Here is a 21434-nt window from a genome sequence, read left to right as displayed (position 1 = left end):
GCAGTCACTATCATATAAAGAAACGGAGCGATTTATCTGACAGCAAAAAGGCATGATCATTAGTTTTCGGTGCAAGGCTGGAGGCATTTCTAAACTGGTACTGTTTCTAAACTGCCCGTGTTCGCATATACTGCTATCCAAAACTGGCGCAGAGGCAGCTGTGGTACACCATGGGTTATAGACGACAGGGCTGAATCAAGGGGCTACCAACAGTATCTCCTCAATGACCATTCAGCAAATGTTGCTGCTTATGGGCCTCCACAGCAGGCACCTGGTTCACGTACCCATGCTATCTGCAGGAGATCGGCAATGAAGACTTGAATTTGCACACCAATACTGCAACTGGACATACACTTCGTGGTGACACGTGGCTTTTTCAGATAAATCACATTTTGTGCTCCACTGGACAGATGATCATTCATGTGTACAGCATGAAATGTCTGAAAGTAAACACCCTGCAACAATCATCGGAAGGGTGCAGACTGGAGAGCATTCCGTGGGTGGTCTCGTCATATTGGAAGGCACAATGGATCATCACAAGTATGCATCTATCCTTGGGGACCACGCCCACCCCTACATGCAGTTTGTTTTTCCTCAGCACGATTTCATCTACTAGCAGGGCAACACAACAGGACACACAGCTTGCTGCATACATGTGTGGTTTGAAGAGCACTAGCATGACTATCACACTCTCCTGGCCACCAAATACCCCAGATTTAAATCCGATCACATTGTTTGTGCCATGGATAATCAACCGAGAAATTAAGCCCAGCTGGTCACAGCCCTGGAGTCAGCATGGCTTCACATCCCTGTCAGTACCTCCCAGAACCTCACCGACTCTCTTCCTTCACATCTTACAGCCCTCCACGCTAAAAACTATGGTTAAGCAAGGCTTTTGACAGGCGGTCACATTAATGTGACTGGACAGTGTACAATGCAACACCAAACTACAAGCATAGCTTCTCTAATAGAGCAGCCTTTCACGCACAGTGCTCACCTACTGCTTACATGGAACTATGTGGGAAACCCTAAATTATTTCAGTTTGAAATGAAATAGAAGCATTTTCTTAACCTTAACATCACAAAATCCCTGCCTACACCCCCCACCCCTCCACCCTCCAGGTGGGGCAGGGTCATGACCACCAAAGAACATTTAACTAAAAGCATTTATATTTTTGCATATAACAGTTACGAATTTCCCAATTGATTCTCAGAGAATAAAATAGTATAAAACTTAAGGGGGTCTGAAACAGCAAGAAACACTTAAAATTTATAAGCTGTGTTTAATGCAATACACTTCTCAGTTTCTTGCCTGACGGCTTGCCCACATGGATCAGCTTGTGGCCAGAACAGCTACAGATAACATTCCATCAGTGTCTAGATGTCCAACAACAAATAAGACAGAGTTCACAGGCAGAACAAGCAAATTATACAATGGTGATTCAAGCTAGACAGAAAGAAAAATACCTTCCACCAAAGAAAAATTAACAAAGAGTGTAACATTTATCTTTTATCATTTGGATAATGTACTTTATGCTATGATAGCCTCTGCTATTATTTCCTGTAATTGTTCCTTCCAAAATTGTCATTACTTAATCTTCACCACATCTGAATTCACTCCTATTCCATGCTGCTAGATGGCATAACTGTATACTCCTGATTGTAACATTCACGATATGGGGCACTTCTGTCACATGTTTTGCAGAGCTACCTATGACTAAACCTACATCCACACTCTGCAAACCACTGTGAAGTGCATGACAGAGGTACATCCTACTGTACCAGTTATTTTTACTTTTTTCCCCTTGTCCATTCACTTACGGCAAGTAGTATGAATGTTAGTTTAAATGCATCTGTGCATGCTGCAAAACAACCTAATCCCATCCTCACACTCCCTACAGGAGTGATACATAGGGGGTTGTAGTATATTCCTAGAGTCACAATTTAAAGCCAGTTCTTGGAGCTATGTAAGTAGGCTTTCTCAGGATAGAATCTGTCATTCCTGTTTGGTCCTATTAGCTACGGGTCCCACACCCTTGAGCAATATTCAACAATGAATGGCGAGTGATTTGTAAGCAATCTCCTTTGTAGATTGATTGCATTTCCTCGGTATTCTACCAATAAACTGAAGCCTCCCACAGGCTTTACCCATGAATGGCTCTATGTGCTTATTCAATTTCATATCCCTACAGTGTGTTAGAATGATTCTATATTTCTGAACAGTTAAAGGAAGTTGTCAATCTCTGCACCAATTTGAAATCCTATAGTGTTCTTAATCAGTAGTTGTGCAGCTTCTTTCAGACAGTACTTCAGTATAGGCTACTACATCACCTGCATAAACTCTGAGGTTACTACTAATATTGTCCTCAAGATCATTAATATTAAACATGAACAGCAACAGTTTCAACACACTTTCCTGGGGCACACCTGATGTTACTTCTACATCTGTCAATGACTCCTTCCAAAGTAACCTACTGCATCCTCCCTACCAAAAAAATTCTCAATCCAGTCACAAATTTCACTTGACACCCCATACCATCAAACTTTTGATAATAAGTATAGATGTGGTACTGCATCCAATGTGTTTTGGCAATCAAGAAATACTACATCTACTGACAGCTTTGATCCAAAGCCTTCAGTTATATCTTGTGAGAAAAGTGCGAGTTGCATTTCACATGATTGATGTGTTTGGAATCCACGTTGCTTGTCATGGAGCAGGTCACTCTGTTCACAATACCTCATTATGTTTGAGCTCAGAATTGCTCTAAGATGGTACAACAAACTCTTGTCAAATATGCTGGACAGTAGTTTTGTGGATCATTTACCAACAGAGTTAAGCTTTTCTGCTTTTTATCCTCTGGGTGAAAGACTAATCTTCTCAACCTTCTCTGCCAGTTGCTGGAATGATCAAGTATGACCTCAGAGCCCAAATGATAGGTATAATTTTTTCCAACATGTGCCATAATCTGCAGTTGGTTGCACCCAGTTCCCTCCAGGGCTGTCGGAGTATCCTCTTCAAGATGTTGAATGAGGCCCTCAGGCAAACACACTGAGTGCACGTCTCCTGACCTTGCTGCCAGTTCCATACGGGATATAATTATTCGTCATACAACTGAACTGCAGATGATTAACAGACCCCTGCTATTTTGCATTTGCCTCATCTTGACACAGGCAAAGCCGGTTTCCCAACAGGTGAAGTGAGTCCCACTGGCTCAGTTTCAGTGGTAGCTAGCACCTCGAACCTGTTGGTTAGGGTAACACCCTGAGTCCTCCCTCGTCCCTCTTTATCACATACAAGACACCTAGACCTACCATTGGCATGCCACTCACAGTGAAGTGGATGACTAGTGATTGATCCCATACTTTCTGCAGTGGAGACAGCATTCACAGGAGGAGACAGTACTTGTGATACCTTCAGTAAATCTGATACATGTTTCTTAGGAGCTCTGCCAACACAATGATTCACAGCAGCTGCCAGTTGTTTGACAACAGTCATGGAGGTTTCCAGTTGCTTACAAATGTCAACTAATTGGTTCCATGTTTGAGAACAGCATTCATACTGGGACTGCATTGAGGCTGGTGCAATGTTTTACAGGAGAGTTAACAAATAATTTTAAGCCTGGTAATTATCTTTTAGTGTTGAGCTAAAAATATTACTAATTCCCTCTAAGAATTGAAACAACTGCTACATAAAACAAGATATCTGTTAAGGCAACGGAAAAACCTATGGTAAAAATTGCTAGTTTCTGAAATTGTTAAAAATCATTCAAAAGTCGAGATCACACAAAAACTTTTTATTCAAGACAACTGGTGCAACAGTCTCATCATCTTCAGGTCTGTGAGAAAATGCAATACATGGACTATGTATGTCTCATTTGATATAAAAGTTTTAATTTGGTATTATAAAAAAATCAGAAGTGGACCTGTACATTTACATACCTTAAACATTTTTCTGCAGTAAAACATGTTCATTTTACACTGAACCTCATGCACAAGATGGCCAGTGGATAAAACTCAGCACATCATAAACATTTGTCATCACTAAAATAGTTAAAAACACACAGCTCCTTGTCCAAAAGGCCATTTCCATATTCACACTGGTCACATATGCTTTTTACATGATGGAGTTGTATCTCATACGCCATTTAAAGGGGATATGTACTGTTTAGTACATGTCCAACATATATAAACAGATGTGCTATAGTGTACCATACCTGTATCATGAAGCAAGCATATATGAGCAATATGTATACAGACATGACCTTTTGGACAATGTGGCGTGTGTTTTTATATATTTTAAAAAAACAACATATGTTTGTAATGTGCTGAGATTTATCCATTTGACATCTTGTGCCTGAGGTTCAGCATAAAATGGACAAGTTATACTACAAAAAGTGTTTAAGGTATGTAAATGTATAGGTCCACTTCGGGTTTTTTATAATACCAAACCGTATTTTATTTTCTTACAGACTCGAAGATGACAGCCAAGATTGTCGAAACCGGTTGCCTAGAATAAAAAATACTTTGTGCAATCTTGGCTTTTGAATGGTTTTTAACAATTAAAACAAATAGCCCTTAAATACTCTCATAATAAGAAAATTCAGTAGTTCCTGAAAACTTTTTGAGATTACTAACAAGCTAAGCAGGACTCACAGCGAGATGTGGCAGGAATGCAAGGGAGTGTGTCACAGCTGCTTATAAGTATACAGTGACAGAGCACCGTACACATGGTGTGTTTTGTAGCATCAAGATGAAGTAATTGTGACAAATCATGAGGTGAATAGAATGACAGAATGGGCAATGTGTTTGGAATGAATGAACCACTGTAATCCCAAAAGTTCAGAAGAAATCCTCTATAACAATAAAAATAATTCTGTGGCTCATTACGTCCAGCCAAAATCACTGCTTGAAGTGTTAAGTAACTGTCGCCAAGTTTCCTTCTCACATCACTAGTGATATCTGAGTTTTTCCTCAAATCATATTTGTTGGGTTTGCAAACTCACAATCAACCCATGACCTTCACACTTAAACTAGGCAGCAGGCTAGGGTAAAGACCAGTCTGTCATCACACCCTTCATTCCTAACATGTGGGAAAATATGGTAGCTGTGGCAGTGGTAACCTTTTGTGATCAAATGTAAACATGAGTAATGCGAAGAGGGGCGGGGGGGGGGGGGGGGGGGAGTTAATTTCGGCACTGCTGTTGGCCAAAGTGGCACACTGACATATGGTTATTAGCATGCCTTTTGGCGTTTACTTATACCGATACTTGATGCTGATGTGAACAATAGTATCCTATTTGGTAGACTTACTTGTATTTGCCACCTTGAGCAACTGATATAGCGCATTTTACCATGCCTAACTTGCTTCGATCACATCACCATAGTTTCAACTAAACATCAGCAATTGGACAATTAGCACTTCTTGTTTAAAAATTGATTCCTCTGATAAGGTGTAATATCTCACTGATTGTGAAACTGTTAGCCATGTAACACTATCACAATAACATTTGTACAAGGTCCTATTAATTTTGTATAAGCTCTTTCCAATAAATGCATCCTCTCCTCATGAAACATCTTTGTACATTCATGTGTCTGTATAGACCACTTATGTTCTTCCTTGTATTAAACTGACAAATCCTATCACTATAAAATATTCCTTTGACAAATAAATTACTAGCATCAACCTGGTACAAACTGCTGTGTTATGCCCCAATGATACTATTCTTAACAATGTCCTGCTTATCATCTCAATGACACTCTTAAATTAAAACACATATTCAGCTGATTTGTTTGTTGATTTACGGGGAGAGGACCAAACAGCAAGGTCATCAGTCCCATTGGCTTAGGGAAAGATGAGGAAGGAAGTTGTCCGTGCCCTTTCCAAGCAACCATCCTGGCATCTGCCTGAAGCAATTTAGGTAAATCACAGAAAACCTAAATCAGGATGGCTGGACACAGGTTTAAACCATTGCCCTCCCTAACATGCTAACCAATGCTCCACCTTGCTCAGTTATTCAACTGGCATAAGTTAATTCACCCAATTTTTCATGATATTCACTGTTATTTTCGAAGAACAACTCCAACTGCAGGTCCATTAATGATAAAGTATTTATTAATAAAGAAAATAAATTTCCTGATGAAGTATTTGTTTTGAAAACGGAAGTTCCACATTTACATTTTATTATTTTACATCATTCTTTGCAACTAGTTTAATGGTTCGTTAGATTAAACCCATAAAAATTATTTAGCTATGACAATGCATTTAGTTTCTCATCATGATGATATTTCTAGTCGTCCTAACTTGAAAAAATAGAAACTGGCATAAAAGTTTACCTTGCCATCCTGCACTGTCTTAAAACCCATATAGACACACCTACATTCATTTTACAACTTCACAAGAGATTTAAATTGCACACTGAACTGGCATTTCACTTCTCATAAAAGTGCTGTTATTTTACTTACAGTTTTCCTGTTTGCAGTTAGTATCAATTTTCTCCAAGTCACATTGGTAGCAAGATCGGATTGTTCCAACTGAACTTATGCAATCTTCTCTTGCTTCAAGGTGACTCCTCTTTTTAATTTACACAATTGTTTTCCCCAACCAATCTATTTCAATTTTGGGGACATTCTGCACAATTTCCTGATGCAGCAGTTGCTTTGGCTCTCAATTCACGTTTTCACCATGTCAAAGCACTTTGCTGTTTCAGTTCTATGTTTTTTTTATCCACATTATAAATGTTCTCTTTATTTTTTAAATATATAATTTACTTGTTTGCTAACAAACTCATCTAATAAACTCATAGCATGCTCCACGTAGTTCTTTTTCTCTTAATGAGTTCTTTGCTGAAATAATTTTACAATTAACACCTTGATTGTTTCTTTTCTGATTTTCTAATGCCTTAAAATAGCTTCTACATCCCCAATATATTTATGCACATCTTCCCAAAAATGTGAATTATTCTACTGCAAAATTAAAACTCACCTGATCCTCATAAAAACAAAATCATTTATGCTAAGCATAAACACAAAATAGTCATGATGATGATGCAGCACATTATTTTCCATATTATGTTTATATTGGAATACTATAATAATATTAATATGGCACTTGTATCTGTAATACTTACAACGTGAACAAAAGACAATCAGAGAAATATACTGAACATTCAAGAACTTCAGCTAGTTAGTAAAACCTTTCAGTAATGTCAATTACGTAGGCTTGATACAGGATCAGCTGCATCAGTCAACTCTAATTACACGAGGGGTTCAGTAAGTTTTTCTCCCCAATGACAATATTTGTTTTTTAATCAAGCAATAATTATCGACAAGCCAGTTTACAGCACAAAAATGTTTTATTTCTTACTTTTACACAAATCATCATTTGACTTTTTTGTTTTACAATCTTTGCTGATGCAAAGATTTGGAATTATCAAACAACACGATTCCACTAGAAATACAGCACCATCAACATGGCAGAAGTATGAGCCACAAAAGAGGGCAAGTTGATGACAACACTACAAAATAAAAACATAACCAAAACAAACACTGATACGCTAAATGGAGCTCCCTGGGATAGGGAATTTTAGGTGGAGATGTTCTTGTTATTAAACCCTCCAAAAAAATTAAAAACTTGGCAATATTAGACCAAAGTGGGAAAAGTGTATTTCCACCACAACATAATAATAACTATCCACTGCCCAGTGTACAAAAAAAACTGTAATGAAACACTGGATGGCTTTCCCAAATCAAAAAAATCTGTCACTGTCCAGTTCAATCTAGACCTGAGGCTACATTGCAGATCAATCTGTCACCACAACCTACATAGGAGGCAAAAGAGAGAACTGTGGGAATAATAGTGTCAATGGTTAATGGTCGAAGCAAGACAGCAGTATCACAATATTCAATGTACCGGCTACCTTCACTAGACCTGCATACTACTACCACTGAAAATGATCCAAGCCATTGGTATTTTCAATGGCTCACCATCACCATTGCAGCTATGTAAGTCTGGTAAACAATGCAATCGAAACCATTACCCAAAAGAGCCAAACAACATAGTATAAAAAAGTCAAGAAATACACAAACAAAAATGTTGCAGATTCCACCTATGCAGCACATGGTGTCCCGTTTCAAAGGATATGCCAATGGCTCACAAATTTCACCAGACCCATCTGCAAATGATCTGTTATATTACACTATCAAACGTCACGCCATTGTTATCGCTACTGACAGAACATGATGCACATGAGGAAATACTGCATAACCTGGCTACATGTCCAGTTAAGGAACTAACAATGAAGTTATTAGGACGGACTAATGGGAACTACACTTTATTTAAGAAAGGACAGTTAATATGCCAAAGGTAACAAACTTCAAAATACAAAAGAAATAAAACAATCAATTTCTGAGAACAGTTATCACAAGGAATATATTTAAATGCCAGATATGTGACTAGAAGTTTACTAAACCTAACACCACACTCCTTACACGAGGATATAATTTTTCAAAGGCGCATAACAGTTACTGCAGGATTTTGCATGTTCCATGGATCATATTCACGACAACTTGTCATTATGTGGAATGTGTCAGTAGGTTTACAAATATGATAATTTTTTCTGTTAAAGCAGGAGTACATGCTAGCCTTTTACATAACTGGATTTTTCTTTTAATCTATAACAAAATTTGATACATGTGACACAATCACATACATACTATCTGCTCAGAAATCCACGTACAGAGTGTAAAGAGTTGTCAAGTAGGAACAATATCAATTGGTTTTTAAAACTTTGATTATCTGCCTGCATCATTAATACACAAAGGAGGTGATCAAATATTTTTATGGCTCCCACCAAGGTTTTTTTCTTTTGTAAGACTTAGGTTGGATTTTATGTTCCTGCTGTTATATTTATGGAGGATTATGTTATTTTCAATATCAAATTCAATATGTACTCAAAGTTTGTGTTAGTTACTTGTAAATGTCTCATGAAATTATTTGTCTTAAAGCAACACAGGTATTTCTTTTTTTAATGTGTTCACTGCCTCTTGTGTTATTTCTACATGGAGTGCACTTATGGTTTAGTTTCAAAATTCCTTTCCTATTATTCTGTTCTTGGGCCAGCTCTCATGCCATTAATTGAACAACATGAATTACAGGTGATACAACAATGAAAACTCTCCAACTAGAATTTGGACTTAGTTCATCATCCTGCTACTGATGGTGTAACTTTAGTTACAAGTCAAAACCTGATGTTACGTTAATAATTTACTAGTAAGTATTCTGTGAAGGATGCAAAAAAAGTAACTTGTATCATTACTGAAGAGGACATTAAATTCAAAAGGAAATGTACAGCAGAAGACTTGCATAAGGAAATATAATTCAAATCTGCCTCTGTTCCATTAGATTCCATGGGAAACAGAAAAAAATAATTATTCTAAAAACATAAATGCTACCATGGGAGAGATGGAAACAGTCATTAATAAATACAAGCAATTGTTAAAAATTATATTTCTTGAAAAAGTCACTCCAATAATCTGTGGAGACTACTTTTGCCTTTAAGATTACTTCCACTGTTGACAGCATAGTACACAGTATGGGCTAAATACACCATGGACCACACTACAGGTTTGATTATTACCACAACCTTTATTAAAAATTCACATTAGTTGGCTTTCTCAAGAGGCAACCATACTGTCACTTTACAAATTAACTAACATACCCTACCTCCAACTTAGCTACCGATCAGCCTGTAACCACCACAAAGATTTGAGAAAGGGGGTGGGCGGGGCCACACTAACACATTTCCTAACCCAATGCAACTTTGCTTGCACAATTTACAACTACTAGATCTGTATTTTTTTTAATATTTGCGTAACAACTTTACCCAAGTGGCAATACATAAATGTCTATTGCTATGAGCGGCAGCGACGTGAAATGCATCAACTGATAAAAATGAAAACTAATTTTCTCATTCCTAATGGCAGAAAATGCAATAACTAATTACATAATGTGTGGTGCTCATTCACGGTCACGTTGTAGGCACGTATTTAATGAGTGGCATATTTTGCCTTCTGCTTCACAATATATTTATTTCCTCATGATGTTTGTTTTAAATAGTCCACTGCAGTTCAAAAAGGAGAATTGTGAACATCATTATAATACGAGAAGGGCAAAAATGCCATTCATTACTCTGCATTAAAGATGTCTTCGGCACAAAAAGAGGATGCACAATGTTGCGTCGCAAGTTTTGATCACTTACTCAGTAATATAAAATTTCTAGCTGAAAATAAACACAGTTTCTCCTTGACAACTTCATCCAATTCCACTGCAGAATCTCTAGTGACGTAAAGTATAAAAGGTGATAGGTAAGAATTACTAAATCATGTCTATGGCCTATATTTATTTAAATAAAAAAAAACCCTTGTAAATGCCCAGCATGTGGCAGTATTTAAAAATTGATTTGCTATTTGAATACAAAATGACTAGTTCCAAATCATTAGGTTTTATTGTAAAAATGATATGCGACACATTAAACAAATGAGCTAATGACCTACGTTTACATGACACAATAGGCAATATAATCTCCGGATAGTAAATATAAGGAAACTGGTGCTAATGACATCACATTCTACGTAATTTCGGAATCGTATACAAAATACACAAACACACTGTAACATCAAATAAGCTTGCTGAAAAGTACAAAAATCAGTGTTCTGTACCTAAAGTCACATCATACAAGAAAATGTAAACAATTGGATGCATGTTTCAACAAAGCGCAAACAGTACCAACTCAAGCAAAAAGAAAAAACAAATAAACAACCAATTCAACACCAAAGACGTTGACTGACAAGCACGAATGACGAAAGACAGTAATCAAAGATACACTATTCTGAATTTCACAGGAGAGACAACGGCAACCAGCCTTACTGTTTGAATGAATGATTTATTTCGCCATAACATCATCAGACAGCAGTACAAGCCCGAAACTGTTTACAGCGAAATAAATCATTCATTCTGAAAGGGTTGGCGCTTGCAAATTTTTCAATTATGCTTACGGAAACAGCTGCAGTATTCTCAAACGATAAGAGACAGACTACTCTAATTTTTTTAACAGTAACATGTATTGAAAATCATGGACACCAGGCAACCAGAGTTCAGGATTGTAGAAGATGGTGTAATGGTGTAGCCAGAATACACGACTACGAAATACGAAGCTCCCCCTGTTTTATGCAACTTCACTACTGCAGTGCTGCTAAGTGGCTGGCGTGTATAAACACAGTGAGAGAAGATTGCGTATTGTATATACGGAGTGGCGAAACACACTCGAAATGCAAGTTTGAAAGTATTTCTGAGCTTATTGTGACGCTATAAGTTCTAGCAGCCACCAAAGATATAATCTGTTAATATAACAATAATGTTACAGCTGGGAAACAGTATCTTGAAAACCTGTATACATCAGGGCTTAATTTGACCGAAAGAGCGTTCCTACACTTTTTTTTAACTCACTGGAACTGGTGAGAACCAGAGATTTAAGACAGTACATGTGTATTAAATCGAAACATAACCATAATTTGACACCGCGCTGGCACCAGTGAACGTAGGCAACACATAGTACCCACCCCAGTTCCTGCGCTCAGCTCTCATTCCTGTCTATGTAACGTCTTTCCTTGCGCTGCAAACAATGAAGGCCGAACCTGCCATGAGGCTAACATCCAATAATAGTGTAATTTTCGTTCAACGTTTTCGAGATTCTCATGTTAATTAAATGGCAAAGACTTTTCTCTTTGGTTAATAAAATAGAAACTGATTATTTAATTCATGAGCTGCAAATACACCCATATTTCCAATCAGCCATTTATTCATTTGCCCACTATTTCCAGCAAATTGCTCTTCTGCCACTTTCAAATTAATATGAGTTTATTCATTTTATCTCTTGTGCAGTTGTTTTCCTGTATATCTTGTTAATATAAGGGGTTGTTTGTGTTGCTGCCCCAGATGATAATTATACGAAATATTTGTCAGGATTTGTAAGCGGTGGGTCATTGAGGTAGGGCAATACGCGAACACGAAAAGTAAGTTTAAACAGTTTTATTAACAAAGGCTGATTATAAAACATGCATGCTACACGCACCCATCATCACTGTGTCTGACATCCTAATTACGGTCGTATCGAAATACTCCATGGCGAGCTAAGAAAAGAGACATATTTGAGCCCAAGGCCGCGCTAGTTCATACGGGGCGTTGTGGACTAAGTTGAGATAAGAAAATTACGGACACGAACGAAACAAATGTATTGAAGAAACAGGACCAAACGCAGAAATAAAGTGCTAGCACACTTCATACATGGTAAAATTAACGCAGACTCGATAGGATGAATTGAGAACTCTTAGGGGCTCTTACGGTGTGCTTGGATATCATGAGACGTGAATCCACACCATTGATTTCCGGCGGTACCTCGAAAGAGTACCGCCCTTCAATAACGCCATAGCCTCTTATCGAAGTGTTAGGTGTTCCAGGACCAGCCAGCCAGCGTTCCAGCCAGCCAGAGTTCCAGCGTTCCAGCTGGCCGGCCAGCCAGCCGGCCATCTAGCCAGCCAGCCGCCGGCCGGCCAGCCAGCCAGCCAACCTGCCAGCCTGCCTACCTGCCTGCTCGCGGCTAAGAAACGCCGGGACTGGCGACAGACATGCACCCGTCTTAATGTTACACTTCCTATCAACTCGTCCAAGTACTGGTCTGCCTTCCGCCGCCCTACCGGATCTAAGCCCCCCCTACTACCCTCTCCTTCTTGATGACCAATTCTTCCCTGACAACCTTAGTAAGGCCAGTCACTTTGCCTCCTACCTGTCCGATATCTTTACCCTCCCTGACGATCCCCAGTTCATTTACTCACTCTTACCAGATGTCCGTGATTGAACTGACACCTCTGTCCCTCCCCTCGCCCCTGGCTTCCAGTACTTGGACAGCATTACACCCAATGACCTCAATGCCCCCATCACTACTCAGGATATCATCACTAAACTCAGCAAGAAACACAACACCACTCTCAGTCATGATCGTGTTACCTATCGCCAAGTCCATATAGCCCCCGCCTCCTTCCTCTCCACCCTGGCCAGACTATATAATGTGGTCTTGTCCACCGGCTGCTACCCAGCCTATGGAAAACCTCCGGTATCCTGATGTTCCTCAGACCCGACAAACCGCCATCTGCTGTCTCCTCCTACAATCCCATCAGCCTTACCTCGGTCTTCAGCAAGGTCCTGGAATCCATCCTTACCTGACGCATCCACCAGCATCTCCGCCAGCTCCGCCTCCTTCCCGTTACACAGTGTGGCTTTCGACCGTCATTCTCTACCAATGACCTTCTCCTTCACCTCACTCATCTCCTCTGCGAACAGCTCAACTCCCGTCGCTCTGCCATCTTCCTCTCCCTCGACCTTGAACGTGCCTATGACCGTGTGTGGCATTCCAGTCTCCTCTTCAAGCTCCAAACCTTCGCCCTTCCAATCAACTACGTCCGTCTGATTGGATCCTTTCTTTCCCGACGTCCTTCCTATGTCACCATCCATAACATGGATTCCTACACCTTCTACCCTTCTGCCAGTGTGCCCCAAGGTTCTGTCCTCTCCCCTCTTCTATACCTTTTGTATACAGCGGACATGCCACCGCCTTCACCCCCCATTCACCTCCTCCAGTATGCCGATGACACCGCCTTCCTTGCCCTCGCCCCCACCCTGCAACGCTCCCAACACCTTCTCCAATCCCATCTTGACCAGTTCACCACTTTGTGTAACCAGTGGTTGCTCAAAGTCAATCCTTGCAAGACTCAGGCGATCATTGTAGGCAAAACCACCCCTTCCTTCCATCTCCTCGGTTCTATCTCACCATTTATGGCCGTCCTATCACCCTCACCCCCACCCTTACATACCTTGGCGTCACCCTTGACCGTCGCCTCTCCTGGACCCCCCATCTCGGGACAATCCAAGCCAAGGCACGCTCCTGACTCCATCTCCTCAAGCTCCTTTCTGGCCGCACATGGGGTCTGGACCCCTCCACCATCCTCCACACCTATAAATCCCTTATCTGCCCTATAATCTGCTACACTCATCCCGCCTGGATCTCTGCCCCTCCTACCTTTTACAAATCCCTTCAAATCCTAGAACGTCATGCACTCCGCATCGCCTATCTCATCCATCTCCACTCCCCCATGTGGATCCTCTATGACCTTATTCCATTCCCACACCTCCTTCTTTTTCTCGAATGGATACGGATCCTCTACACCTCTTGCAAACTTGATCCCCCTCACCTGCTTGTCTCTCCCATCCTCTCCCACCCCCGTCCGCTGCTCTCCATCTCTCCACTCTCCATACCCTCGCCCAAGGTGGCTTCCACCAACTCCCCCTCCCTAATGATGCCCTCATACCCTCCATCTACCCCTCCTACCAACTTTGATAATCCTCTTCTGCACCCCGTGTTTTCTCCCGAGGGCACCCTCTCTCCCTTCTCTCGCTCCCCCTTCCTCCCTCCCTCCTCCGCCAGGCTTCCCCAACCACCCTACCTTCTTTCCTCCCCTTCCCATCTCCTCTGCCACTGGCATCTCCACACTCCCCTCTCCCTCCTCCCCCCTTTTTTCCCCTTTTGGCAGGTCCCTGGACTCGCACAAGTACAGTGAATTTTCGCGCACTGGATATCATCGCCTAGTGTTTTTGTGTGTCGTCGCGTTCGTGTTCAAGTGTTCCAGTGTTACTCGTTTGTGCTCCAACGTTTGCGTGTGCCATCTGTCATCTCTGTGCATGTCCACGTCTCTGAACATTTTTATTTTGGACTCTGCGCCCGTGAACGGCTCCGTGTGTTTTAATTTTGTATGTCTACATTTGTATATCCACTCTGTCTGTTCTGCGATTGTCTTCTTTTGTATCATTAGCTTTATCTGTGGCTGAAGAGTGGCATAATGTGCCGCTGCTGGCCTACCTGTATCAGGTGTGAAATTAACAATAAAGAAAAAGAAACAAACCATATGTCTGTTGGTGTAGCCGACAAAGACGGCAAAAGCCCAACTAAAGGGAGCCAACGCAAACTTAGTCACAATAACATAATTCAAATCACCAATCCATTTATCTCCCCCCCTTTCACTCTTCCCTACTCAACCCCACTCTCGTTTTTCCTTGTCCTATCATTTCCATTCCCATCAAGCAAATGCTCGGCGAAGAGCTCCCAAAAATGAACACCCCTCACATTCACCTGCTCATTGAGAAGGCACACGCTAGCTGATCTATGATGACAAATGATCTCCATATCCTCTAGCAGATCAAGATAATTTCCCTTTTCTGCTCTATGTAATAACATCACATGCGTCTCAATTTGAGGAAGTTCATGTCCACTATTTATAATGTGGGCTGCAAAATTCGACCTATCAGCGGCGTCCTTTCTGTGTACAGCGACATGATCAGCAAACCTAGTTTCAATTTTCGTCCAGTCTGACCTAAGTAACATGCTTCACAGTTTGGACAAAGTATTTTGTAAACCCACGACTGGTGTAAAACTTTTACTTTATCTATGCCATGATCTAAAATTCGTACCAAATTTTCTTAGTTGAAAAAGCAATCTTAACCTTGAGTTTCCTAAAAATAGCTGCAACTTTAAGACTAACTGCCCCATAGCATGGTACAGAAACACATTTCGTTGTTTCATTTTTCCCTACAATTACTTCATTTGCTCCCATGTCTTTATATTTATTGGCAAATTTTTCATAAATTTTTTGAACAAAGGGTAGTGGATAATCATTAGATTTAGCTATGGCAAAAATAATATCTAATTCAGTTTTATGATCCTTTTCAGAAAGTGGGGTACAGAAAACACGATTAAATGCAAAACTGAAGAATGCCATTTTATGCTGATTAGGGTGGGCTGAATGATAATTTATGATACAGTCAGTATATGTCTTTTTTCGAAATATGCCAAAATGAAGCCTTCCGTCACTATTCCTTATGTATAGATCCAAAAACTAATAACCCCATTAGTTTCAAGTTCATATGTGAACTTTATTTTAACACGTAAAGTGTTAAATGATGATGCAGTTTCGTTAATGTCATTTTCATCGGCATTCACAAGCAATAATATATCATCAACGTACCTAACGTAAAAGACAATTTTCTTTGCCAAGTCAGCATTCTCATGAAACCATCTGGTTTCAAGGTGATTGATGAACATGTCAGGTAAAAAACCAGAAATCGCGTTTCCCATACTTAGACCATCTTTTTGCGCATAAATTTCGTCGTTGAACCGGAAAAAGTTGTATTTGAGTATAAGAGACAAAAGGTCTATAAACTCCTCAATTTCATTGTCTGTCAAATTACTCAGTATTAAATTATTTTTCACAATATGAATAGTCTCATCTATCGGGATATTAGTGTATAAATTCACAATCTTGAGAGATAACAGCTTCATACTAGCTGTAGTGGGGATGTTTCTAACCTGCTCAATTAATTGTTTACTATTCTTCACGGAAAATTGTTTATGGAATCTAAAGTGTTTTTTTAATATGTTTAAACATTTTCGAGCAATTTTACTAGAGGGACCGCCTATATTGTTCACAATTGGTCTCACAGGGCACCCTTCTTTATGGACCTTAAGTTGGGTCCTGTCTCCCCAGACACAAAGAGAAACCATAGGTGGCTCAAAACGACCTCCTGGGCGTCATGAATCTATTTCGCCATTTGTGGTATCAGAAGGCATTGCAACATGTATTTCATTTGCAGACACAGTAACGTTCAGTACAGAGAAGCGTACCTCTGGGATGACAATTTCATACATGACAAATGCTGTTGACAAAAGACAGATTAATAAAACCAATAAAAACACAATACTGACAATCAAGTATGCATTAACATTACTATGAATCGAAAGCCTTAATTCTATTTGCTGCTTCAGTGAAGTTTAACTCATTATTGGAAGAGATTACATTTTCATAGATGTCCTAAATTATTGTCTTCAGAAAAACTTGATAAGAAATGCTTTCCATGTGTTAATATGTATGAATCATTGTAATAAACAGATAACATTCTCGTTAATGGCAAATGTCTGGTTGCATGAAATGTAGTTGACAATATAACTAGGCATATCAAATAATTCCCATGATACATCACAATGTGTGGCATTCAAGAGTAATCCACAATTATTCAATGTGAATGTAAAGGGTAGCTCAGGTGTATCATAGTTTTTACATGTAAAGGTGACATCAACAGTGGAGTTAAATGAGAAAATTATACCTTCACAACATCGTTTAAGTAATGGATGATAAAGATGCGTCAACATTCTAAGGCAATCATCTCTTGGGGGATGATTCATAAACAATTATTTCTCACAGTTGTACCCACTACTATCTAAGAATACTGCTGATTCAAGGCAAATTAACTTACGACTACGTTTGCACATATGAAAATAATTTTCATTTAGGGACACAAAATATCTTCGATCCTTGTTGATCAGTAGATAATCATTCAGTACATACTTTACACGAATAGCTGCCTATCTCCATTTCACAGGGTAAGTATAAATCTTATACAATTCGAAATTATGCTTTGATCTAACAATGGCTATAGAAACAATAACAGTTAATTCATACTCAATCATTAAAGAGTTTATGGTGGTGAACTTATAGTAATCGTATAAATTGTAAGAATTAACAGGGTAAATCATAGTATATGTTTCATCTAACTTTCGTTCAATTAATAGTAGAATCCGGAAAAATTGTTCTGGATGTAGTAGTACACTGCTCAAACAATCATTGGAACTACTTTATCAGACTGTTCTTAAGTTAAGGGCATCAATTCTAGTATTTGATAAACTATCAGTACTCCTTAACAAAAGAGTGTTTAAATCTAAGTGTGCTCTCACAGCATTTAATCCTTGGAATAGTTCTTGCATATCTGGTTTCCTTTCATTATGAATTATATGAAAATGTGAGATAAAATGCTTTACTATCCGTTCAATGAAAACTGTGTAGTTAAAAATGGTTTTCTGGATATTCTTTAATATGATAATTTCATTAGAGAGGTTAGTTGAATCTGTACTAGACTGTTGTTCAAGAGCTAAAATTTTGCCTTTAACTTCCAGTAGATCCCGACTAGTTAAAGTACCAAAATCAAACCAGGCATGTTTATGCCTAATTAAAGTTTTGTGTGGCAAAAGCTTTAAGAAACAGTGAATCTCGTGTTCATAATCAGCAAATGTAGACTCTATCTGCATTTTGGCTGTGATCCAGTTATTATACCAAGATGTACCTATTTCCAAAATTGAATCATTACCCTTAACAGAACGAATTAGACCAATTTGCTTCTTTACAGAATTGAACTGTTGTTGGATTTCCGATTGTACTTGAGGACAAGTTTTGCATTATTTGATGAAACTACCATGTCTGAGAATGATTCAAACAAAACGCCTGTACTCTGTGGTACTATTACTACAGCATTAGTAGAATACGCTATTATAGCAAACATTATAATAAATATGAACATGGTTAATTAGTTCTAAATACTGGGTTAACAGTGAACATAAAATAAATGAGTTACTTATGGTAACTTGTGGAACAAATGTTTAGTGTCACTTGTGCACTTGTGCAATAGCTTCAATACTAAATTTTTACAACACATTCACGCAAGCACATGGCTGAAACAAACACATGCATTGCGCTCTCACACACTACACACATTTACATTGCTGGTAGAGGTGCCTGGAACAGGATTGCTTGGAATGTGGCACTGCTTTGGTCTCGAAGTCTGTACTGCGACCTAGAGATTCCCGCTTCCTGGGTTTGAGAACAGCAGGTCTGCCTCTCGGTCGGTCTTCGTTGTCTTGCAATACTGCAGGCAATCTACCCAGAGATGGCTTTACACAATTGACATGAATGACAATCGAACGAAAGGGCAGTTGGAGCTTAAGAGTGACTCGCGACACCACCTTCAATATTAGATATTGTCCTTTCCAAAATTTCTTAAGCTTTTTGACTTGACTCTTCTTTAACACCACATTCCTCAGATACACAACATCTCCAACTCGATACTGTGGCATTGTCGCTTGGCGGTCGTGTTGTCTTGCTTGCTGAAGAAAGGATTGATGATTTTGCTGTTTCACTCCCCTCTATGCTTCCTTTAGTTTGCGTACTAGATCCCTTACGTGTTCATTGCTGATTCTGGCAGTCGATCGTGCAAAGTCCAAGGGTGAATGCATTCTTCTTCCTTAGACGATCTCATATGGACTTAGGCCAGTTGAGTGGTGCATTTTGGCATTGTAACAACTTACCAAGTACACTAAACAGACATCCCAATTGTCGTGTTTGCTGCTCACATAATGGCTAACCATTTTAATAATTGTTTTGTGGACTCGCTTGACTCTTCCATTTCCTTGAGGGTGTGCTGATGTAGTCCTTAACTCAGTTATTTGCATGTTTAAGTAATTCATTCATAAAATTAGTTCCTTGATCACCAATTATACTTAATGGTGATCCTAACTTAAGAATCCATACTTTTACAAAAACTTTAGCTATAGTCTGAGCGCTCTGATCAGGTATTGGTATCATGAGAAGGTATCTAGAAAAATGATCTAACATTGTCAATATGTATTTGTTTCCATTTTTAGTCTTAGGCAACAGTCCTACGACTTCTGGTCCTACTTGTTCAAATAGTTCACTTGTTTCTGGCAGTTCTTGCAATGGTGCTCTACTTTTTCCTACATTATTCCGTCTGTTACAGGAATCATATTGTGAAACAAACTCGAAAACGTCAGCTTTGCTGATCGGCCACCAAGACATTTGAGCTATTTTAATGTTTGTTGCTTTTTCACCGCAATGTCCTGATAATAAAGAATCGTGTTGTTCTCTCATGATTTGCTCTTTCATGCTTCCTGCAATAACTGGGTGGTTTCCTTTACTAGTGATTTTGTACAATAATTCATATATTTCGACAAAACATTGATCATTTTTCCATAATTTGCATAGTGGACCTCCTTCTTTCACTGCCTTTAACTCTTCTTCTTGACTTATTGTAACACAATCATTGACTTTTCGACTCATTGCATCAGCATTCACATGTTGTTTACCACGTCAGTGAATAACCTTAAATTGGAACTCACTCAGTCTTAATGCCCATTTTGTTGATCTGGAACTTGGATCCTTTAAGCTCAATAACCGTTTAAGTGCAGCATGATCTGTAATAACAGTAAATTCTCTTCCTGTTAAGAAACATCTGTTATGTGTTATACCAAAAACCAAAACACAAAGCTCCTTCTCAGTAGTGGTATAATTACATTCTGCTTTGTTTAATTGTCTGGAAGCAAATGAGATTGGATGTTCATGACCATCAACTTCTTGAGACAACATTGCACCTATGGCGAAATTGGATGCATCTGTTGAAAGAATAAAAAATTAACTGAAATCCGTATAGGCTAACACTGGGGCTGTGGTTAGAGCAGTTTTAAGTTCTCCATTTTGGATCCTTTTGACCAATTAAATGTGGCTTCTTTCTTCAGTAGCTGTGTCATTGGACATGCTATATTAACATAACCAGCTATAAATCGTCTGTAGAAATTTGACAATTCCAAGAATGATTGTAGTTCTTTCAAATTCTGTTGTTCAGGAAAATTCTTTACATCTTCAATTAATTTTGTGTCAGGTCGAACACCTTCACTGGTTATAACATGACCGAGGTAGTTAACTTTACTTTGTGCAAAATGACATTTATCTACTGATAAAGACATGTTTATGCTACTTATACGATCAGAAACAGCTTGTAGTCTCTCAGTATGCTGCTTCACGTTTTCACCAAAAATTATTACATCATCAAGGTAAACAAGTGCTTGTGTTGGGGTGAGCCCTCGTAAAACTGAATCCATCAGCCGTTGAAATGTAACTGGAGCATTACAAAGTCCAAATGGCATACAAAAATACTTGTATACTCCTGTTGCTGATACAAATGAAGTTTTCGCTTGATCATCTGGATGCACTGTTAACTGGGATGACGACTTGTTAAATCACGTACTGAAAAAATTCGACATCTGCCCAAGTAATCGAAGGTTTCCTCTAAATTTGGTAAAGGGTAAGTGTCGGGTGTGGCCACAGCATTCATAGATCGGTAATCAACACAAAAACGGAACTGTGGTTCTCCTGAAATTGATTTCTTCTTTACAATTACAAATGGCGAACACCACGGTAGGTCTGAATGATCTCTTGGTTTTATAATTCCAGCTTCTAATTGTTCTTTAACCATGTCTTCTACCAACTCTCTTTGACTAAATGGTATTCGGTAAGGTTTCTGTGTGATTGGGGTTGCATTCCCTGTATAAATACCACGGTGAACGAAATGAGTAACAGGTAAATTTGCATACTCCACCAAAACAGGTGCTAAAATCTTCTGTTCATCAGCTGTGAAATGTTGTATCTTATTC

At 39.1% G+C, this 21434-nt stretch overlaps 1 protein-coding gene across 4 annotated transcripts in view; it reads right to left on the bottom strand.

The window, feature by feature from the left end:
- LOC126469689 (molybdopterin synthase catalytic subunit-like) overlaps window positions 1-10848 on the bottom strand; it is a 106051-nt gene extending 95203 nt beyond the window's left edge. Inside the window, exon 1 of one of the 4 annotated variants that reach the window (XM_050096849.1) lies at window positions 10717-10848. The gene's annotated coding sequence lies outside the window, so the exon portion shown is untranslated. Of the gene's footprint in view, window positions 1-10256; window positions 10277-10547; window positions 10567-10716 lie in introns of those variants that run through there. The other 3 variants (XM_050096855.1, XM_050096851.1, XM_050096850.1) reach the window with 3 other exon arrangements.
- Between the last annotated feature and the right edge of the window lie 10586 nt (window positions 10849-21434).

This window comes from Schistocerca serialis, chromosome 3, assembly GCF_023864345.2.
Source record: "Schistocerca serialis cubense isolate TAMUIC-IGC-003099 chromosome 3, iqSchSeri2.2, whole genome shotgun sequence".
Classification (NCBI taxonomy): Eukaryota; Metazoa; Arthropoda; class Insecta; order Orthoptera; family Acrididae; genus Schistocerca; species Schistocerca serialis.
Note: the sequence above shows the minus strand (reverse complement) of the source record. Positions and strands in the feature narration are given on the sequence as shown.